Source organism: Ictidomys tridecemlineatus, chromosome 15 (assembly GCF_052094955.1).
Source record: "Ictidomys tridecemlineatus isolate mIctTri1 chromosome 15, mIctTri1.hap1, whole genome shotgun sequence".
NCBI classification, from domain to species: domain Eukaryota; kingdom Metazoa; phylum Chordata; class Mammalia; order Rodentia; family Sciuridae; genus Ictidomys; species Ictidomys tridecemlineatus.
In genome coordinates this window covers 23,429,506-23,452,192 of record NC_135491.1, presented here as the reverse complement: position 1 = coordinate 23,452,192, position 22,687 = coordinate 23,429,506, and the positions used below count along the sequence as shown (strand labels likewise).

General features: G+C 41.4%; 1 long non-coding RNA gene across 1 annotated transcript in view; it reads left to right on the top strand.

Annotated features, from left to right (window-relative positions):
• Nucleotides 1-290: 290 nt before the first annotated feature.
• The window catches only part of LOC144371055 (uncharacterized), a 36,270-nt gene continuing 13,873 nt past the window's right edge, over nt 291-22,687 (top strand). Inside the window, exons 1-2 of the long non-coding RNA XR_013431216.1 lie at nt 291-486; nt 19,771-19,894. This is a non-coding gene — a long non-coding RNA (uncharacterized LOC144371055). The remainder of the gene's footprint in view (nt 487-19,770; nt 19,895-22,687) is intronic.

Genomic DNA, 22,687 nt, shown 5'->3' with positions numbered 1-22,687 from the left:
CTCTATTTCTTTTTGATTTCTAAAATCATGACCTGGGATAGTCAGAAGTATGAATTTTAGAGCTTCACTGTGCCTAGCACAAGGGGGTGCAGCTCTGAACAGTGAACACCCAGCATCCTGCACTGTCTACAGTGGCTAGCAGGGGGCCACTTTCTCTGATCAATTGTTTTTGGGTGCTGTGTTCTGTGCTCTAATCAAACTTTCTTCTCATGGGGACCCACCTGAGAGATGCCACATCTAGGGACTCCTATGGGCTCTATCTAAGGCGTAGACCAATTTTATTTTTTATTTTTTTTTTAAATCCTGGGGACACACCTAGAAAAATACCATGGCCTGGGGATGCCTGGTGGATATATCTATGGTGAGGACCAGAGCTTCCTTCTCCTTGGCACCTACCCATGGAGACTATGGATTCAGGATGACTGAGGTCCATGTGAGGAAAACATGAGGAAGAATCTTCCTGTGCACTGCCTGGTGTGCTGAGAAGTAAGTTCTGCCATGTTCTTTACTTTCTCAGGTAATATTTTACGAGAACTTATTTTACAACAGTATTTCTTACTGAGGCTTTTGCTGCTCATTATCATGAGTATGTCAATGTATTTTGTGTGGCTTGAGTGTCTGAGGACACAAATGCCCCCTCAAGATGGTGCAGGGAGGGCCCAGTGCCTGGAGTCTCATTGGGACCTGAGGGTAAGGGCTCATGAAAATGCAGCAAGAAGCTCTCAGGAGCCTCTAGGTTGAGAGATGCAAAAATTATGATGGATCGCACTACCCAGAATCCTGGGTAACTGTAGAATCCTCATTGCAGTTACCAGAGCCTTCTGCAGGGAGGGCAGCATGGTCAAATGACAGGCCGTGCTACCCACAATTCTTGGGGACCTGCAACTTCCAGAGACCTCTGCAGAGAGGGCTGTACTGACAAAAAATCAAACTATGCTGCCAATTACTTTTGGGTGCCTGCTCTGCCCAGGAGCCTCTGGGGGTGAGAATTGTAAGGGCAGAATACCAGACTTCAATGCTCAGAATCTCTGGGGATGCCTGCATACCCTGTAACCCTGTAAGTCCCAGAGGAGTTGGTGGTGATGGTTTTGTTGGTAGAGCTCACTTCCTAGAATCTCCAGGGTCCCAGGGAAAGCATGGGGTCTTCAGCTCCTGTGATCCTCAGCAGGAATGTGCAGGCCAAACACTAGACTGCATTATCCAGAACCTCAGGGACTGCAGCTTCCAGAATCCTCTGTTTTGAGTGGGCAAACCACTGAACTGCATTACCCACAATCCTAAGGGAAAACTTTAGTTTCAGAATTTTCTGCAGTGAGTAGGAAAAACACAGAACTAAATTACCCACAAATCTCGGTGCCAGCAGCTCTCAGGATCCTCTGTTGTGAGGACTGTTGGACTCAGAGCTTAACTACAGTATCCAGAATCCTTGGTGGGGTGTGTTACCCAGGTGAGTATGCAGCCTGCAACTCCCAGAGGCCTCCCAAGTGAGAACTGTGCATTATGCACGTCAGACTACACTACCTACAATTCCTGGGGACACACTAGTGAATGTGTTTCCTGCAATTCCAGGAGGCTTCCACAGTGAGGTCTTCAGTACCAAGGCAAGCATGTGGCCTTCAGTTCTCATGGCCCTTGCAGTAGGGGCATGTAGACAAAACAGTGGACTACCTTATCCAGAATCCTCAGGAGGAATCGCAGTTCCCAGGATGTGCAATAGTGAGGGCTTCAGGGTAGGGAGCTGAACTATACTACCTAGAATTCTTGGAGGTGCCCGTGTCCATGTGGCCTGGAACTCTCAGAGGCTTCCACAGTGAGGGCTATGGAGGTACAGGGCAAGACTATGCTATCCCGAATCCCTGGGGGCCTGCAACTCCCAGACACCTTCCTTTTGAATACTGCCGGGGCAAACTTTGTATTGCACTACACAAACTTCTCAGGGGTGTCTAGGTAGGCTTATGCTACACAGATCCCAGAGCCATGATGGGGGTGAAGTCCACTTAGGTAGGATGGATTGCACCACCCAGAATAATCAATGGCCCACAGCTCTCAGTGACCTCTGTGGTCAGAGCTGACTGAGTAGAACTGACTACAATACTCAGAATTCCTGGAGGCTCTGAGCTCTAGGTAGTCACTGTACAGTTGAACATAGCACCAGGCTATAATACCCATGATCCTTGGGGGCTTGCAGCTCCCAGAATCCACTGTAGTGCTGCTGCATGGGCAGAACACCAGAATACACTGTGTAGAATCCCTAGGGATGCCTGAGTGACTGTGTAGCCTGCAATTTCTAGAGACCTCTGCAGTGGGGGCTGCATTGTAGAAGACTGGATTGCATTACCCAGAATCCTAGGTGGGGGTATGATGTTGAATGTGCTATTTGAAGCCCCCATAGACTTCTGGAGTGAGGGCTGAGTGGGCAGAATGCCAGGCTACACTGTTCAGAATCACTAGGGGTGCCTGAGGAGCCTGCAGCTCACAGAGACCTCTGCAGCTGGGCTGCAATGTGGAATACAAGACTGCACCACCCAGAATTCTGGTGGTATGAGGATGAATGTGCTACTTGCAACCCCTAGGCTTCTGTGGTGAGGGCTGCATGGGTAGAACACCAGAGTCCACTGCCAGGGTTCTCCAGGGTGTCTGGGCCAGCACATGGCACACAGCTTCCATGGTCCTGAAGGGCAAAGACTGTGTGAGCAGAGCACCAGACTACACTGTCCAGAAACCCTGAGAACCCTGAATCTGTGTCGCCTGAAGCTCCCAGAGGCATCCATGGTGAGAGCTGGATAGGCAGGACAGATTGAATGATCTAGAATGCTCTCATAGGCTACTGGGAATTTGGTCTGAGCTCAGGTTCTTCTACCCTCCCACAGTGATCACCTTGGGCTGGGAATTAACAGGTTTTCTTAAAACCCCTGATTCTGAATTGGAGCAGTCCCTGGCTAAGGTCACTCTGTCTCAAAGACTACATGTCCTCGAAGCCTCTGAGGTGGTCTGTTTCTGGCCTCTGCCCTTGGGCTGAGGGTCTAGACTCCCTGTAGCTGCCTCCCTCTGTGCTTCTGCCTGCCTGTCTCAGGCTGCTGCAGCCCTTGGCCTGGTGGAGTGCAGTGAGGGGTTCTCCTGGACTCCATTTTTCCTCTTCTGAGATTCCACTCCTCAGGTCCACAGCTAGATAGATTCTGAATTGGAGCAGTCCCTGGCTAAGGTCACTCTGTCTCAAAGACTACATGTCCTCGAAGCCTCTGAGGTGGTCTGTTTCTGGCCTCTGCCCTTGGGCTGAGGGTCTAGACTCCCTGTAGCTGCCTCCCTCTGTGCCTCTGCCTGCCTGTCTCAGGCTGCTGCAGCCCTTGGCCTGGTGGAGTGCAGTAAGGGGTTCTCCTGGACTCCATTTTTCCTCTTCTGAGATTCCACTCCTCAGGTCCACAGCTAGATAGAGCAGTGGGAACATATTTTATTCATTAACTGTTGAGGGTGGAAGAAGGTGCTGACATTCACCAGGGAGCCAGGAGAGGCCCCGCCTTTGAGCTGGGAGGAGCCCCTGCACAGTGCTTGGCCAAAGGGGCGTGGTCAAGAAGGGGCAGGGCCTTGCCGCCATCTTTAATGCTGCCTCTTGAGAGTGAGGAGCTGACTTCCCCCTCAGGACCAACCCGGGAGAGCCCCAGTCCTCGGAGTGTTGGGTCACTCCACAGCGAGTGGCAGAGCTCCCTTCTCAGAGCAGATTGAGAGAGACCCAGGTTGTGGACGCTCGTGGGTCATGCCTCCAGGGACTCACGGAGCTCCCTTCTCCTCAGAGCAGCCTCAGTGTTGATTCTTGACTTAGGGACTTTCGTGAGTTGTGTCTCTAGGGATGCCTGGGGTTTCCTTCTCCTCAGCAGCCTGAGAGAGACACTTGGTGTGGGGACCCTCGTGGGCCACGTCTCTAGGGGTGCCTGGGGCTCCCTTCAACTCAGAGTGGCCTGAGGGAGATGCCTTGTGCGGGCACCCTCTTGGGTCATGTCTTTAGGGACTCCCAGGATTCTGTTCTCCTCAGAGCAGCCTGAGGTAGATGCCTGGTGTGAGGACCATTTTGGGTCACATTCTAGGGACACTGGGGGGCTCCCTCATCCTTACAGCAGCCTGAGGGAGATGCCAGGCCTGGGGAGCCTCGTGGGTCATGTCTCTAATTAGGCTGGGGGTTCCCTTCTCCTCAGAGCGGCCTGGGGCAGATGCCAGGGTTGCTGGGCGCTAGGGTTGCTGTGCGTGGCCGAAGGGGGCATGGCCAACCAGGGGCGGGGCCTCAGCGCCATCTTTAAGGCCGCCTCCTTGAGAGTGAGGAGCTGGCTTCCCCCTCAGGACCAATCCAGGAGAGCCCCAGTCCTCGGAGTGTTGGGTCACTCCACAGGGAGGGGCAGAGCTCCCTTCTCAGAGCAGATTGAGAGAGACACCCAGGTTGGGGACTCTCATGGGTCATGCCTCCAGGGACCCTCGGAACTCCCTTCTCCTCAGAGCAGTCTCAGTGGACTCCTGACTGAGGGACTTTTGTGAGTCGTGTCTCTAGGGATGCCTGGGGTTCCATTCTCCTCAGAGCAGCCTGAGGGAGACGCCTGGTTTGGAGACCCTCGTGGGTCACATTCTAGGGACACTGTGGGGCAGCCTCATCCTTACTGCAGCCCGAGGGATATGCCAGGCCTGGGGAGCCTCTTGGGTCACGTCTCTAAGTAGCCCTGGGTTCCCTTCTCCTCAGAGCTGCCTGGGGCGGTTGCCAGGGTTGCTGTGCTTGGCCAAAGGGTTGCTGTGCATGGTCAATCAGGGGTGGGGCCTCGCCGCCATCTTTAATGCCGCCTTTTTGAAAGTGAGGAGCCTGCTTCTCCCTCAGGACCAACCCGGGAGAGCCCCATTCCTGGGAGTGTTGGGCCACTCCACATGGAGGGGCAGAGCTCCCTTCTCAGAGCAGATTGAGAGAGACCCAGGTTGTGGTCTTGGCTTAGGGACTTTTGTGAGTCCTGTTTTAGGGATGCCTGGGGCTCCCTTCTCCTCACATTGGCCTGAGGGAGACGCCAGATGTGGGGAGCCTTGTGGGTCGCAACTCTATGTAGGCCCTGGGTTTTCTTCCCCTCAGAGTGGCCTGAGGGAGATGCCTGGTGTGTGGACCCTCGTGGTTTATGTCTCTTTGGATGCCTGGGGTTTCCTTCTCCTCTGAGTAGCCTGGGGGAGATGCCTGGCTTGGGGACCCTCATGGGTTATATTTTTAGAGGAGCCTGGGGTTTTCTGCTCAGAGCAGCCTGAGGAGATGCGTAGCATGGGGACCCTCATGGGTCATGTCTGGAGGGACACTTGTGATTCCCTTTTCCTCAGAGCAGCCTCAGAGAGACGGCTCAGAAGCTTCTGGCAGCTCTGGCAGCCGGTGAGGGGATGGTGGGAAGCATGAGGAGCAAACATATAATGTCCACATCATGGCCTCTAATACTAAAATAATATTCATAACATGACATCAAAAACTAATATAATAGCTACCCTGTGGTCTCTAATCCAAATATAATATACATACTATAACATCTAAAGCAAAATAGTATCTCCCTGTGATCTTTAATACTAATATGATATCCATAGTGTAGCACCTAAGGCTAATATAATAGCTGCCCTGTGTCCTTTCATGTTTTTATGGTATCCATAGCTATTATGGTTTAGATATGAGTTATCCTTTAAAAAACTCATGTGAGTCAATGAGATGAAATTTAAATGTGTAATGACTGGATCCTGAGAGCATTAACCTACATCAGTGCACCAACTTAATGAAAGCATTAATCTAATTATCCACTGATAGGGATTAACTGGGTGGTAACTGGACAAGGTGGGTAAATGGTGGCAGTCCTTTGAGGTTAATATTTTGTCCCTGGGGAGAAGAGCGCTCATGCTCCCCCCCCCTCCTTATTGTTTGCCAGCTTTTCTTCTCTACAGTTTTGGCAATGATGTTCTGCTTCAATTTGGACCAAGAGCTCAGTGGTAGAGTGCTTGCCTAGCATGTGTGAGGCACTGGGCTCAATTCTCAGCACTGCATATAAATAAATAAAAGTCCATTGATTACTAAATTTTTTTTTTAATGAGCAATTGAGTTGTGTGTCTTTGGAGTGAGACCTCTGAAACCATGAACAGTAAATAAGCTTTTCCTTTTTAAATGTTTTCTTGTCAGATCTTTTGGTCACAGTGGTGAAAAAGCTGACTAAATCAGTGAGTGGGTTTTTGCTATGAATAATCTATATGATTCAGTAGTCTTTACAGATGGTTTGTTGGGGGAGAAAGTTTGAAATATTTAGAGATAAAGCTGGGAAAGGTTTAGTAAGTTGCAGGTGGAGCTTAATGAGGGGTTCTGGTCCAATTTCCAGTTTGCCCAGAAAAATGTAAACCTGGGATGAAGGAAGTTGTTATTGTTCAGGACATTACCACCACTGCAGAGATGCTAAATTACTTTACCCAGAGACAATATAAAAGATGGCTTGTGGGCATCTTAGGAATTGAAAAGATCTCACCTATCTCTGGCCCAAGGTTATAAAAGTAAAAATTCTTTGAGACCATTTGTGCACCTGCTTGAACAAGAGGGTTGGGAAGTTGTTTCACCATGCCAGGCACTCAGAGGAAACTACAGCCATAGTCATAGAAATCTTGCCTACTGGTTGAGATGGTAAAAGAACTTGGCATCAACCACATGGTGCTTTTTCTATTATCTTCTTTTTTTTTAATTGGGGGAAATTGGAGTTAGGGAGTTATGGAGGCTTTCACTGGGATTTCAAAGGAAAACCTGGGAGGCCAGGAAAATGGTTAGTTGCTGTGGGCAGCCTCTGAGAGTGTGATGTATGAAGTGAGAAGGCAGCTGGAACTGTAGTGGAGACCCCCAAGATTAAGAGATTCCAGTACCATGGAGAGTCTGCCAAGGAAAGCTGTGGGAATCAAACAGATGTATAAGCTGAGAGAGTCTTGTGGGTTGCAACCAGCAAAGCCATAGGGAAGAGCTGCACAAGCCCTTTTGGAGAGAACATCACCATGCCATGTGCCTCAGATGCTGGTTGTGGAACTATAGGTTTTATGTGCCCAATTGAGTGTTAGTGTTTGTTTGGTCCCACTGATACCAGTCTTGGAGATCAAGAACAGGTCCTTGTTTCCCTGATGTTGAAGAACACCCGTGAAATGCTTAGGTAAGCATAGCAACCAAGTTTTATTTAAGAAAGAAATGAAGATAGACTTCTCCAAAGAGAAGGGAGCTCAGAGTTGAATGTCTGTGGGGATGGGTGTGTCTTGCCCTTTAATATACCCCAGACCCCCCACATATGTGCCTAAGGGCAGGAAGAAGCAGGAATGTGACAAATCTGGTCCCTCCAGGCTAGGCAGTGTTGCAGGCAGATTGCTTTTTTGCAAAGAAAGCATGTGGGGAGTCAGTACAGTGGGCTTATTTTATATAATTATTCTCTTAACCTTATGTTTCCACCATCCTCATCTATCTCTCCTTGACATCACCCCTTCTTTAAAAGACCCTGTGCTGTTATTTGTTGATTTTTATGTAATTTGCTTTTGATTTTTATGGGAGCTCATTGCAGAGAATTTGCCTTGAATCTCAGAAGAGACTTTGGACTTGGCCTTTTGAGTATGCTGGACTCTTGGGCTGGGATGTAGCTCAGTGGCCAAGCATCTGCCTTGCTACCACAAAGCCCTGGGTTTGACCCCTGGTAATAAAAGGAGAGAGAGAGAGAGAGAGAGAGAGAGAGAGAGAGAGAGAGAGAGAGAGAGAGAGAGAAAGGGAGGGAGGGAGGGAGGGGAGGGAGGGAGAGAATGAGAATATGAGAAAATATTGTTTCTTGGAAATGGACTCAAATATTTTGCATTGTGAGTGGACCTGAGCTTTTCTGTGCCAGGGTCAGAATACTATGGTTTAGATATGAAAATGCAAGAAAGTTTTCAGGTGAAATGATTGGATAGTGACAGCCTTAAACTGATCAACATGTTAATTCACCCATAAGGAAAACTTAATAATTGTAGGTAGGTAAAGTGTGGTTCGAGGAGCACTGGAGGCATTCCTTTAATATTTAGATAAAATCTGTGCCCTCTGAAATTAAAGTAATAGGTTCAAGTGATGCACCAAAACTGATAATATAGCAGCGTTGTAGAATTTCATAGTAATATAATAATTATAACGGAATATAAAACTTTAATATTAATAAAATATCTATACTGTTCATCTAATTCTGATGAAATGGCTGCATGTAATCTACAATAGCCATAGAATATCCATACCAAAGCTTCTGAAACTAGAATAATAGTGCCCTGTGGCCTTTAATGCTAATAGGTATTCATACTACAGTATTTAAAGCTGATACAATAGCTGAATTGTGGTCTTCCATATCAATGCAATGTCAATATTATAGCATATTGAACTAATTTAGTAGCTTCCCTATGACATTTATAAGCCAATATAATATCTAACTTGTTCACTTTAATACTAACATATTTGTATTGTAGCCTCTGAAACTGATATAATAGCTAATTTATCATCTAAAAGTAATATAGTAGCTGCCCTGTAACTTTAAAACTATTACAATTTTTATAGTATAGCATCAAAATTGATATAATAGCTTCCCAGTGGCTTTTATATTAATATGATATCTGTGCTACAGTATATCCAATACTAATAAAATAGTGGCACTGTGGCTTTAAATACCAATATGATATCCATGCTACTGCAACTCAAGCTAACATAATAGATGATTTATGTCTTTTAATCTTAATATAATATCCCTATAATAGCATATATTACATAACAGATGATTTCTGGCTTTAAATATTAATATTATATCCATAACATTGCATCTTCAATTAATATTACATATGTCCTGTGTCCTTAGGACGCATATTATATCCATAGTGTTGGATTTAAAACTAGTATAATAGATACCTTGTGGACTTTAATACTAATATGATATCCATACTGTAGCTCCTAAACTTAATATAGTAGCTGCCTGGGCCCTTTAATATGATATGTAATATGATAAACATATTGTGCTCTTTAAAACTAAAGTAATAACTGTTCTGTGGCCTTTAGTGCTGATATAATATACCATGAAACACTAATGTAATAACTTCCTTGTGTCCTTTAATATTGATAGTATAGCATCCAAAACTAATATGATAGCTGTCCTCTAGACTTTAATATCATAATATTCATACTGTGACCTCTAAATTTAATATAATAGCTGTTTTGTGGCCTTTATTACTGGTTTGTTATTCATACTATAGCATGGAAACCTGCTTAAATAACTGTTCTGTGGCCTTTAATATTAATAGGATTTCATATTATAGCAAAAAATGATATCAGAGGTCTTTATTACTAATAGATGCAAACTATAATATCTAAAACATTTAAGTAGCTGTGCAATAGAATTTCATACTAAGTGACATTCATGCTAAAGCATGTTAAACTAATAGCTCCCCTGTAGCTTTTGATACTAATATTATAGCCTCCAAAACTGGTGTAATACATGTCCTGTGGCCTATAATATTAATGTTATATCATTCCTCTAACCTGTGAAGCTAATTTAATAAGTTTCTTATGAAATTTAATATTCATTTAATATCCATATTATAAATCTAAAACTGATAAATATGTGCTTCATATAAAAATGGTAAATAGGTCCTATAGTATTAATATGATATTGTATCACCTTAAACTAATATAATATCAGCTTTGTGGCCATAAAACTAATATGATATTTATAGGATAGTATTAAAATCAATATACTGCCATGTTGACTTTAATGCTAACATGATATTCATACTTGAGTATCTAATAGTACATAATTATTGACCTGGAGTGTTTAATTCTAATATGATATTTATATTGGAACATCTGAAACTGATGCAATAGTTGTCCTGTGGCCTTTGATATTTCTGATATCCATCCTATAGTATCCAAAGCTAATGAAATATATTAGCTACCTGTGGCCTTTAATATTAATATAATATCCATACTGCAGCATTTAAAATAATAGATACACTGTGGCCTTAATACCAAATAATTGGTTTGGATATGCTCATGTGTGAGACAATGTAAGGAAGTTTAAAGGTGAAATGATGGGTTATGAGAGCCTTAACCCAGATTAGTAATCCTCTGACAGGAATTAACTGAGTGGTAACTGCAGGCTGATAGTGTGTAGCTGGAGGAGGTGGGTCATTGAGGCTGTGCCTTTGGGGTACATATTTGGTGAGCTGAGCTTAGGTTCTCTGCTTCCTGATCACCACTTTCCTTCACCACTCTCTTCTGCCCCACCTTAAGCCCCAAGGAATAGAGTTGGCCATCTATTGGCTGAGATCTCTGAAACTGTGAGCCCCTAAATGAACTTTTCCTCCTTTAAAATTGTTCTTGTCAGGTCCTTTGGTCAAAGCAGCAAAAAAGATGACAGAAATAATAATATACATGTCATAGATCTAAAATAAATACAATAGTTGCCCTGATGCCTTTAATGCTAATATGATATTAAGAGTGTAACATCTAAAACTGATATATAATATTTTCCCTGTGACATTTAATGTTAATATAATATTCATGCCATAATGTCCAAAAGAACATTATAGCCTCCCCATAGCCCGTTATACTAAAGTAATATCCATATTATAGCATTTCGAGCTAATATAATATCTTCCCTGTGGCCCTTAAAGCTAATGTAATACATACCATTGCATCTAAAATTGATATAATAGCTGCTCTGTATCCTTTAATATCAATAGACATCCTTATTATAGCATCTTAACTTGATATACTACTTGCTCTTTGGCCTTAATGTCTATATGATACCCATAATAGAATCTAAAACTGATAAAATATTAGCCCTGTGGCCCTTATAGGTAATATACCCAAAGTATATCTCCTAAAACTAATATAATTGCTAGACTGTGGCATTTAACATTAATATTTTATCCATATTATGCCCTCTAAAACTAATGAAATAGCCCTCTTGTCATTTTAAGTAAAATATCCATATGATAGCAATAAACCCTATAATATAGCATATCCATATGATAGCATATAAAGTTAACATAATAGCTGACCTCTGGCATTTAATAGTAATCTGTTGGGCTGGGGATGTGGCTCAAGTGGTAATGCGCTGACCTGGCATGCAGTGGGTTCGATCCTCAGCACCACATAAAATAAACATGTTGTGTCCACTGAAAAGTGAAAAAGAAATATTAAAAAATTCTCTCTCTCTCTCTCTTTCTCTCTCTAAGAAAAAATAGTAATCTCTTATCCAAAGTATAGTACCTAACCTAATATAATTCCTTATGCTAATAGGATATTCATCGCATAGCATATAAAACTAACATAATAACTGAACTTTGGAGCTTTAATATTAATGTCATATGTATTCTACAACATCTCAAAGTACTGAAAGAGCATCCCTGTGCATCCTGTGTATTTTCCATTAATATTTTATCCATACTGTGGCCTGCTAATGGAATATTATAGCTCTTTGTGGCTGTTCATATTAATATCCATTCAATAGCATCTAATGCTAATATAATACATTCCCTATGGCCTTTAATACTAATTCAGTATCAATACTGTGACCCCTAATACTAAAATAATAATTCTCCTGTGGCTTTTTAATATTATACATAATATTCATTTATAGCAATTATATGGATATAATTCCTGCCCTATGGCCTTTAGTACTAATATGATATCCATATCATAGCATCTGTTAATGATCTAAAAGCAGTCCTCTTACCTTTGTACTGTTATGATATTCATATTATAGAATCTGAACTAATATAATTGTTCTCTTAAGACCTTTAATTTCTATATTTTTACCATAGCATCTCAATCTAGTATAACATCTCTATAGCTTTTCATGCTAATGTAATATTCTTACAATTACATCTAAAAGTGATATAATAGCTACCATGTGGTCTTTAAAACTGATATTATATTCATGTTAGATCATTAAAAACTGATAGAGTAGCTTCCCTGTGGCTTTATTAGTAATACGACATTCTTATTACAGCATCTAAAATTGATATGATAGCTGCCTTTAATATTAATATGATATCCATAATATAGTGTCCAAAGCTGATATAATATCTGCAATGTGCATTTCATAGCTAATATGATATCCTTATTAAAGCATTTAAAAACATATGCCATCCTTACTAAAGCATTTAAAAACATTATAAGCAAGGCGCAGTGGCACATGCCTGTAATCCCAGTGGTTTGGGAGGCTGAGACAGGAGAATTGTGAGTTCAAAGCCAGCCTCAGCCACTGTGAGTCTTTAAGCAACTCAGTGAGACCCTGTCTCTAAACAAACTACAAAATAGGGCTGATGATGTTGCTCAGTGGTCAAGTGCCCCCGAGTTCAATCCCTGTTTGATAGATAGATAGATAGATAAATAAATAAATAAAATATAATAGCTGCATAATGGTATTTAATACTATTATTATATCTATAATATAGTATTGAAAATGAACATTATAGCTTCTCTGTGGCCTTTTGTATTAATGTAACCATAGCATTGCATTGAAAACTGATATAATAGCAGCCTGTGGCTTTTAATTCTATCGTGATATACATGTGGCATCTAAAACTCATATAAGAGCTGTCTTATTGCCTTTAATAGTAATATAATATCCATATTGTAGCATCTAAAAATAATTTAAAAAACTACACAGTGGTGTTTTATGCTAATATATATCCCTAGTGTAGAATCCTTACTAAAACAACAGGTGCCTTATAGCCTCTAATACTATTATTATATTCATAGTATGCCTTCTGAAATTGATTTAATAGCTGCACTGTCACTTTTAATATTTCTATGATATTCATACTATTGATCTGAAGGTAATATCTATTCTGTGGCCTTTGATGCTAATATGATATCATACTATGGCATTCAAAACTAATATACTGGCAGTCCATTGTTGATTAAAATTAATATATTATTCACATTATATAATCTAAAGCTAAAGCAATTGTACTTACCTTTGTACTGTTATGATATTCATATCATATTGCTGCTCTGTGGTCTTTAATACTATTATAATACCCATACTATAGCATCTAAAGCTAATATAATAGCTATACTGTGGCCTTTAATATTACTGTGATATCCTAGTATAGCATCTAAAACTAAATACAACTACCTTTTTGCCTTTAATTGTTTTAACATTAATATTGTAGCATCATGTTTTTTATATTAATGTAATATTCATATTTAACATAAAAAATTAATAGCTTCCCTGAGGCCTTTAATACTAATATATGTACTATTGCAGCTAAAAATAATAAAATTAATCAAATACATGTCCTAGTGCCCTTTATATTAATATGATGTTGATATTATACCATGTAAGAATGACATAATAGCTTCCCTATGGTCTTTAATAATAATGTGATATTCAGGGGCTGGGGTTGTAGCTCAGTAGTAGAGTGTTTTCCTAGCATGTGTGAGGTGCTGGATTCATTCCTCAACACCACATATAAATAAATAAATAAATAAATAAATAAGTTCATTAAAACCTAAAAATCTTAAAAATATAATAATGTGATATCCATCGATCCCCAGCACCACCGAAAAAAAAATAATGTGATATCCATACTATAGCATGTAAAACAAATGTAATAGCTGTCTTGTCCTTAATATACTCTCTGTATTATAGATTCTAAAACTAATACGATGGATGCCCTGTGGTCTTTAATGTAAATGAACTATTCATACTATACCATATTTATATATGTATATATATATATATATACACATAATATATGTCCTATGGCCTTTAATACTAATGTGATAACCATATTTTGCCTCTATTACAAATGTAGTAGCTGCCACATGGCCTTTAATAGTAATATGATCTGTAGGGGTTGGATTTATACCTCAGTGGTAGAGCATTTGCCTTGCACATGTGAGGCACTGGGTTTGATTCTCAGCACCACATAACATAATAAAATAAAATAAAGATATTGTGTCCATCTTAAAAAAAGAACACCTTTTAATTTGTTCAGAGTCAAATTAAATGTGTGAGTCAAACTGGAGCTTAGGAAGGTGTGATTGTTAAAACATCATGACCACTAAAGAGTTGCTAAATACTTTGCCCAGAGACAATAGGAAAGAAGACTTGAGTGCATCTCAGGAATTGGCAAAACCACCCTAGTTTCAGGCTCAAAGATTTAATTTTTCTTTCTTTTTTGTGCCAGAAATTGAACCCAGAGGTACTTAACCACTGAGTCACATCCTCAGCCTTTTAAAATATTTTATTTAAAGACAGGATCTCACTGAGTTGCTCAGGGCCTTGCTAAATTGCTGAGGCTGACTTTGAACTTGCAATCTCAGCCTCCTAAGCTGCTGGGATTAGAATCAGGCACCACCCTGCAGCTGACCCTTGACTAGGACAGGACCTCCTGGGAAGGGGTACCTGCGCAGTGTCCAGAGGTCATCTGGATGGAGGCAGGAAGCCCCTCCTTATTTTCTGTGCTCAGCCCCTATGGGGAAAGGTGTCTACTCTCAGTATACTGACTGCCAGCCCCCCTTCCCTTCCACCTATCTGACTTTCTCTTGGATTACTCCAAGCTTGTTCTATGCTCACTCCCTCAAAGGGCCAGCTGGGCCCAGTGGGCATAGGTGAGACACCATGACCAAGTGGAGTATCATCTTTTGTACATTCCTGAGGGACTCTCCCTGCTGAGATTAAAAGAGATATTTTGGCTGTTCCAAGGTGTGGATGGTAAGAGGGGAGCTGAAAGAGAATATGAGGAGTTGTTTGTTCAGCGCTGGACTTTCTGGAATCCAGGGCTTTGGGGACATAAAATATGGGTGGCAAATATTCAAACCATAGACACAACATCTTTGTTTGTATGTGGTGCTGAGTATCGAACCCAGGCTGCACGCATGCCAGGTGAGCGCGCTACCGCTTGAGCCACATCCCCAGCCCTAGATATACATTTTTGAGGAAGTTTTCTATATTTTTAGGATTGTGTGGTGACACCATGTCTAACTTTAGGGAAAATGCCTAGTTTTTTTGATAGTGTTGAACTGTTGTGTGCTCTTACAGCAATGCATAAGAGTGCCTGTGGCTGCTCATCATCCTCTTGGTTGATACTACACTTAGCAAAGACCGTAGCAGCTCGGTAGTTGTGCAGTGCACCTTGGGGTCTTAGTTTGTGCTTTCCTCATGACAGGTGATACTAAGAATCATTTCTATGCTTCTTTGCCATGTCATATATTTCTTGTGAGTTGTCTGTTCATGTCTTTACCAATTATGTTGTCTCATTGTTGAATATCTCACTATATTTTTTTACACAAATTTGTTTTAGACATATATCTTCCAAATATTCCCCCAGTGTTTGACTTGTTTTTTCATTTTCTTTATATGATTTTTTTTTACAGAGAAATTTACTACAGTCCACATCAGGTTTTCTTTCATGGATTTCTTATTGTTATTGTTTGTTTGCTTGGTAGCTGGTATTGAACCCAGAGGAGCCTAAATACTGAGCCACATCCCCAGCTTTTATGGATTTTTTTGCGGGGGCTACATATAAAACCTTATCATGAAACATGTGGTCATGCACATTTTCTGGAGTTTTACAGTTTCCCATTTTAAACTCAAGTCTAGGGAGTATTTTGTTAGGTTCTCGCATCCTTATGTGTGGCTTCTTGAAGTGTGTTCTTTTGCCATCAGTGCTGTCTAGTCTAGGTTTATAAACAGCTTCTTGGGAATTTCTGGAATGCACTGAATCTTCAGATCAGGTTTGAGATAATTTCATCTTAATTATATTATTGAGACCTGAGCAAAGACTATCTCTGCATTTATTTATAATTTCATTTGATATCTTTATAAACATTTCAAGATTTTCTGAAAGTAGGGTTGTACTTTAAGACTTACATGTAAGTACTTCAAATTTGGGGTCTCTATTTTAAATATTAATGCTTTAAAATGTTTCTTATTCCAGTTTATAAATTTCACTGTTTCCCCTACATGATGGCTGAAATATAGGAAATCAATGAAATTTTGTCTATGGGTCATGTACTTTGCTGCTTGCTATCTCCATCCATTCTGATCAAGACGTAGGATGCTGGGCTCTATTTCTTTTTGATTTCAAAAATCATGACCTGGAATAGTCAGAACTATGAATTTCAAAGCTTCACTGTGCCTAGCACAAGGGGGTGTAGCTCTGAACAGTGAACACCCAGCACCCAGCATCCTGCACTGCCCACAGTGGCCAGCGGGGACACTCAGAACAACCTTCTCTGTACAACTGCTTTTGGGGGCTGTGTTCTGTGCCCTAATCAAACTTCCTTCTCCTGGGGACCCATATGAGAGACGCCACATATAGGGACTCCTAGGGGCTTTATATATAGTGTAGAACAGAATGGTTTTTTTTTTTTATCCTGGGAACATACCTAGAAAGATACCATGGTCTGGGGATGCCTGGTGGATATGTCTATGGTGAGGACCAAAGCTTCCTTCTCCCTGACACCTACCCATGGAGACTCCACTGTGGATTCAGGATGTCTGAAGTCCATGTGAGGAAAACATGAGAAAGAAGCTTCTTGTGTACTGCCTGATATGCTGAGAAGGAGGTTCTGCCATGTTCTTTACTTTCTCAGGTAATATTTTAGCAGAACTTATTTTACAACAGTATTTCTTACTGAGGCTTTGGCTGCTCATTATCATGGTATGTCAATGTATTTTGTGTGGCTTGAGTGTCTGAGGACACAAATGCCCCCTCAAGATGGTGCAGGGAGGGCCCAGTGCCTGGAGTCTCATTGGGGCCTGAGGGTAAGGGTTCATGAAAATGCAGCAGGAAGCTCTCAGGAGCCTCTAGGGTGAGAGATGCAATGATTATGATGGATTGTACTACCTGAATCCTGGGTAACTGCAGAATCTTTATTGCAGTTACCAGAGCCTTCTGCAGTGAGGTCAAATGACAGACTGTTCTACCCGTAATTCTTGGGGACCTGCAACTTGCAGAAACCTCTACAGAGAGGGTGTACTGACAAAAATTAAACTATACTACCAGTTACTTTTGGGTGGCTGCTCTGCCCAACACCTTCTGGGGTGAGAATTGTAAGGGCAGAATGCCAGACTTCAATGCTCAGAGTCTCTGGGGATGCCTACATACCCTGTAACCCTGTAAGTCCCAGAGGTTTCTGTGGTGACAGTTGTATTGTTAGAGCAGACTACCTAGAATATCTAGGGTACCAGGGAAATCATGGGGTCTTCACCTTCTGTGATCCTCAGCAGGAGTGTGCAGGCAAACCCTAGACTGCATTATCTAGAACCATGAGGGACTGCAGCTCCCAGAATCCTCTGTGGTGAGTGTGCAAATCATTGAACTGCATTACCGACAATCCTAAGGGGGAATTTAGTTTCAGAATTTTCTGCAGTGAGTAGGAAAAACACAGGACTATATTACCCACAAATCTCAGTGCCAGCAGCTGTCAGGATCCTCTGTTGTGAGGACTGTCAAGAAGGGGTGGGGCCTCACCACCATTTTTAATGCTGCTTCCTTGAGAGTGAGGAGAGCTGGCTTCCCACTCAGGACCAACCCGGGAGAGCCCCAGCTCACTGGAGTGTTGGGTCACTCCACAGAGAGGGGCAGAGCTCCCTTCTCAGAGCAGATTGAGAGAGACACCCAGGTGGGTCATGCCTCCAGGGACTCCTGGAGCTCCCTTCTCAGAGCAGCCTCAGCGGACTCTTGGCTTAGAGACTTCGTGAGTCAAGGCTCTAGGAATGCCTAGGGTCCTTTTGTCCTCAGAACAGCCTGAGGGGGACGCATATCTTGGGGACCCTCATGTGGCATGTTTCTAGGGTTTCCAGGGTTTCCTGAGGGAGATGCCAGGGTTGGGGACCCTCACAGGTCATGTCTCTAAGTAGGCCCAGGGTTCCCTTCTCAGAGCAGTCTGGAGGATACGCCAGTGTGGGGACTCTCTTGGGTCACGTCTCTAGGGACGCCCGGGGTTCTCTTCTCTTCAGAGTGGTCTGAGGAAGACTCCTGGTCTGGGGAGCCTCATGGGTCGTGTCTCTAGGGACTTCTGGGGTTCCGTTCTCCTCAGAGAAACCTGAAGGAGATGCCTGGTGTTGAAGATGCCTATTTTGTATTATAGAGACAGGGTTTCACTGAGTTGCTTCGTGCCTTGCTTTTGCTGAGAGTGGTTTTGAACTCAAGATCCTTCTGCCTTAGCCTTCTGGGCTGCTTAAGTTTAAATATATTACTTCTAACAAAGTCAGAATTTTTAAAAAATTCATCCCCTGTATTTTTAATAATGAACCACATTTTTTTCTTTAATGTTTGCTTAGTGTAGTTTAAAAAATGTTTTTAGTTGTAGAAGGGCACAATACATTTATTTTATTTATTTTCATGTGGTGCTGAGGATCAAACCCAGTGCCTCACACATGCTAGGCAAGCACTCTACCACTGAGCTACCAGTGCCACACATTTTTCTTTTGGTGCAAAGTTTAATTAGCAAGAAGCCACCCCTCCAGGACCCTCTTGCTAAGGCCTCCCCCTCCAGACCCTGCCTCTTCTCCAGACCCCACATATATTCTTTGGCCCTGCCTGTCCTCCTGAACCACCTTTTCTCTCCTTCCTACCCTGCCTGTCCTCTAGGTCCTACTCATGTTCTATGGCCTGACCCTCCCTCAGGTCCCATCCATCTGCCAAGCCCTGCCCCCTTGTGACTCATTCTTTCTCTCCTTCAGACCCTTTTTCTCCTCCAGATCTTTCCCTTCTTCCTGTCCTGCTCCTCTTGCAGACCTCATCTTCCTCTCTCTCTTTTTTTCATTTTTGTTTTACACACGGACACAATGCCTTTATTTTGTTTATTTATTTTTATGTGGTGCTAAAACTTGAACCCAGTGCCTCACACATGCTAGGCAAGTGCTCTACCACGGAGCCATAACTCCAGCCCAATCCTCCTCCTCTTTAATACCCTGCCTCTTCTCCAAACCCCATCCATCTTCCAGGCCCCCTCCTCCTCCTGACCTTCCCTCCACCTCTTCCAGACTCTGTTCCTGCTAGTCTAGGATGAGCAACTTCCTGGCTGATATGCTAATTGGCAGTATATTTGTAATGGTGCACAAATAGCGACCGTTGTATAAACACTAACATCCTGCATTGGATGAATTATCTTGACTGTATCAGAATTCGATATACCATAAAATAACTTTAGAAAAGTCACCTTTCTCTATAGATTGTAAACATTTGAAATAAAATCAGAATTTGTTAAAGGGCAGATGACAGTCAGCCTTGAGTTCTGATGATCCCAGGATCCCATCCAGTGGGAGGACTCTAAGTACCAGTCCAAGGTTTTGTATGCTAATTGATTCATTTTCTTATTTTAGAGTTATTTTGTAAAGTAATTCCCTATATCCTTCAGGTCTGCAGTTCTGGGCAGTAGGTTTTTCCAATTCAATTTTTGATTAATATTCTTTCAGTTTTCTACAGAATTTTAAAAAAATTTTTTTTAGTTGTCAGTGGATCTTTTTATTTTATTTATTTTGTTTATTTATATGTGGTGCTGAGGATTGAACCCAGGGCCTAACACATGTCAGACAAACGATCTGCCTTTGCATCACAAATCTAGCCTTTTATAGAATTTTTAATTCTGTGAACTTCTATTTTTTATAAGGAATATTTTAAAAATTACTTTTAGCTTACTTTGTTTTTGATTGAGAGAATTGTTTTGTTTGAGAGAATTATATTGTTTGAAAATGCTCATAATCAAATCTTTTTAATTAATTTCCACTTATTAAGGTATCTTTGGAGACTGGATGTGCAGCTCAGTGGCAAAGCACTTGCCTGGCATGTGAGAGGCCATGGAGTCCATCCCAGCACCATATACAGAGAAGATATCTTTGACAGGACTCAAGCATGAGAGGTATGCTTTAAAAAGAGCATATATTGGGGAGGGGGTTGTGGCTCAGTAGTAGAGCAGTCACCTACCACATGTGAGGACCTGGGTTCGATCCTTGGCACCACATAAAAATCAGTAAATAAAATAAAGGTATTGTGTCCAACTACAACTAAAAATAAAAATTTTTTAAAAAAGGTCATGTATATATATATATATACACACACACACCACAGTGCCTCTTCCAAATTCATATGAAAGTATTCTAAGAAAATTTCAAATCAGTTTTAAAAGAGAAGAGGGATGATGATATTTTTAATGTCAACTATTGATATTTCATGATATTTAAAACCACTATAGATGAAATTTCCAGAGATGCAAATCATTACAAAATGTAAGAGACAAGTCACTAGCTGCTTTTTTGTAATTCAGATACATTTACTAAAAATAAGGTTTTTTAAAAAAAGGATATTTTTTCTTTTTTAAAATGTCGAAAGTATGTCCATATGTCCTATAAAAGTTCTATATTCATCAGAAAGTTCTCTTATTCCTTGCATGCAAAGGGTTGGGCCTTCTAATGAGCATGATACTTTATGTTGTCAGAACTCTTTAAGTGTTTTGCCTCTGTTCAAAATATCATTTAAGAATGTATCAATTTGCTTTTAATTTCAGAAATTTGTCTTTCTTTTGAAATTATGTATTTATTAGTTTTTAGGGTTATTTCATGTAGTAAATGCCATGATTACATTTTATCCTAATGTTGGTGACCCTATGTGCTTATAAAGTGGCTTTCAGAATGCAGTTGAGTATTTTTCTCATATTTGTTGGATTCATTAGAAAAGTACATGCACTTTTGATCGTATTTAAATGGTTGCATTGGAATTATTAGGCACCTGGGCCTAATCCTGCACAACTCTTCCTCTGTAATTTTGTCTTTTCTAGAAAGTCATGAAAGGTAAACCATACATACAGTATGTAGCCTCTTCAGCCTGGCTTATTTCACTTAGTGTACCAGGTAGAATTTATCTGTTTCTCTGTAGGTTCATTCCTTTATATTCTGTGTTGGTTATGCATTTAGGTATGGGAGGACATTTTTTTTTTAAATTTTAAAATTTATTTTTTAGTTTTCGGCAGACACAATATCTTTGTTTGTATGTGGTGCTGAGGATCGAACCCAGGCCGCATGTATGCCAGACGAGTACGCTACCGCTTGAGCCACATCCCCAGCCCTAGGAGGACATTCTTATTTATGATCTGATCAGCATGATAGAGCTGCTATTCATAATTACATACTAGTTTTGTTTTGACATTTTTTTTTCAAAGAATTTCTCTAAAAGAAGATGATTTATAGGGACACTGTTGGGTTATAGATTGGACTTTTTGCTTTGGGAAGAACTGGCACATCATCTTCCAAAATGGCCATGCCACATGTTCTCCTAGTAATGCCTGAGTCTGCTGGTATCTCACATCCTGCAGCTGTTGTTGCACTGCTGTTTCCTCAATTCTCAGCACTGCATATAAATAAATAAAAGTCCATTGATTACTAAAATTTTTTTTTAAATGAGCAATTGAGTTGTGTGTCTTTGGAGTGAGACCTCTGAAACCATGAGCAGCAAATAAGCTTTTCCTTTTTAAAATTTTTCTTGTCAGATCTTTTGGTCACAGTGGTGAAAAAGCTGACAAAATCAGTGAGTGGGTTTTTGCTATGAATAATCTATATGATTCAGTAGTCTTTGGAGATGGTTTGTTGGGAGAGGAAGTTTGAAATATTTAGAGATAAAGCTGGAAAAGGTTTAGTAAGTTGCAGGTGGAGCTTAATGAGGGATTCTGGTGGGTACTCAGAAGTCTAAAATGCCAATAGGATTGTAAAAAACAAAGAATGGAGTTGTAAGGTTTCAGAGGAAGAGGACTGTATTGAAATACGACTAGAGGGCATTCATATTACACTCTTGCTAGGAAATTGTCTACATTTTGCCCGTGTCCTGAGACATTCTATGAGGTGATGAGCTAATTAATCTGGCAAAGGAAATTTCAAGGCAACACAGTATTCAGGTATTGAGATGGATATTGCTGGTGACCTTTAGTCAAATTTACTGTGGATCAGATCAGAAAGCAGAGCAGAAAGATTTTAACAATTTCCACTTTGCCCAGAAAAATGTAAAACTGGGGTGAAGGAAGTTGTTATTGTTCAGGACATTACCACTGCAGAGATGCTAAATTACTTTACCCAGAGACAATATAAAAGGTGGCTTGTGGGCATCTTAGGAATTGAAAAGATCTCACCTATCTCTGGCTCAAGGTTATAAAAGTAAAAATTCTTTGAGACCATTTGTGCACCTGCTTGAATAAGGGTGTTGGGAAGTTGTTTCACTATGCCAAGCACTCAGAGGAAACTACAGCCATAGTCATAGAAATCTTGCCTACTGGTTGAGATGGTAAAAGAACTTGGCATCAACCAAGTTGCTTTTTCTATTATCTTCTTTTTTTTTTTTGATTGGGGGACATTGGAGTTAGGGAGGTATGGAGGCTTTCACTGAGATTTCAAAGGAAAACCTGGGAGGCCAGAAAAATGGTTAGTTGCTGTGGGTAGCCTCTGAGAGTGTGATGTCTGAAGTGAGAAGGCAGCTGGAACTGTAGTGGAGACCCCCAAGATTAAGAGATTCCAGTACCATGGAGAGTCTGCCAAGGAAAGCTGTGGGAATCAAACAGATGTATAAGCTGAGAGAGTCTTGTGGGTTGCAACCAGCAAAGCCATAGGGCAGAGCTGCACAAGCCCTTTTGGAGAGAACATCACCATGCCATGTGCCTCAGATGCTGGTT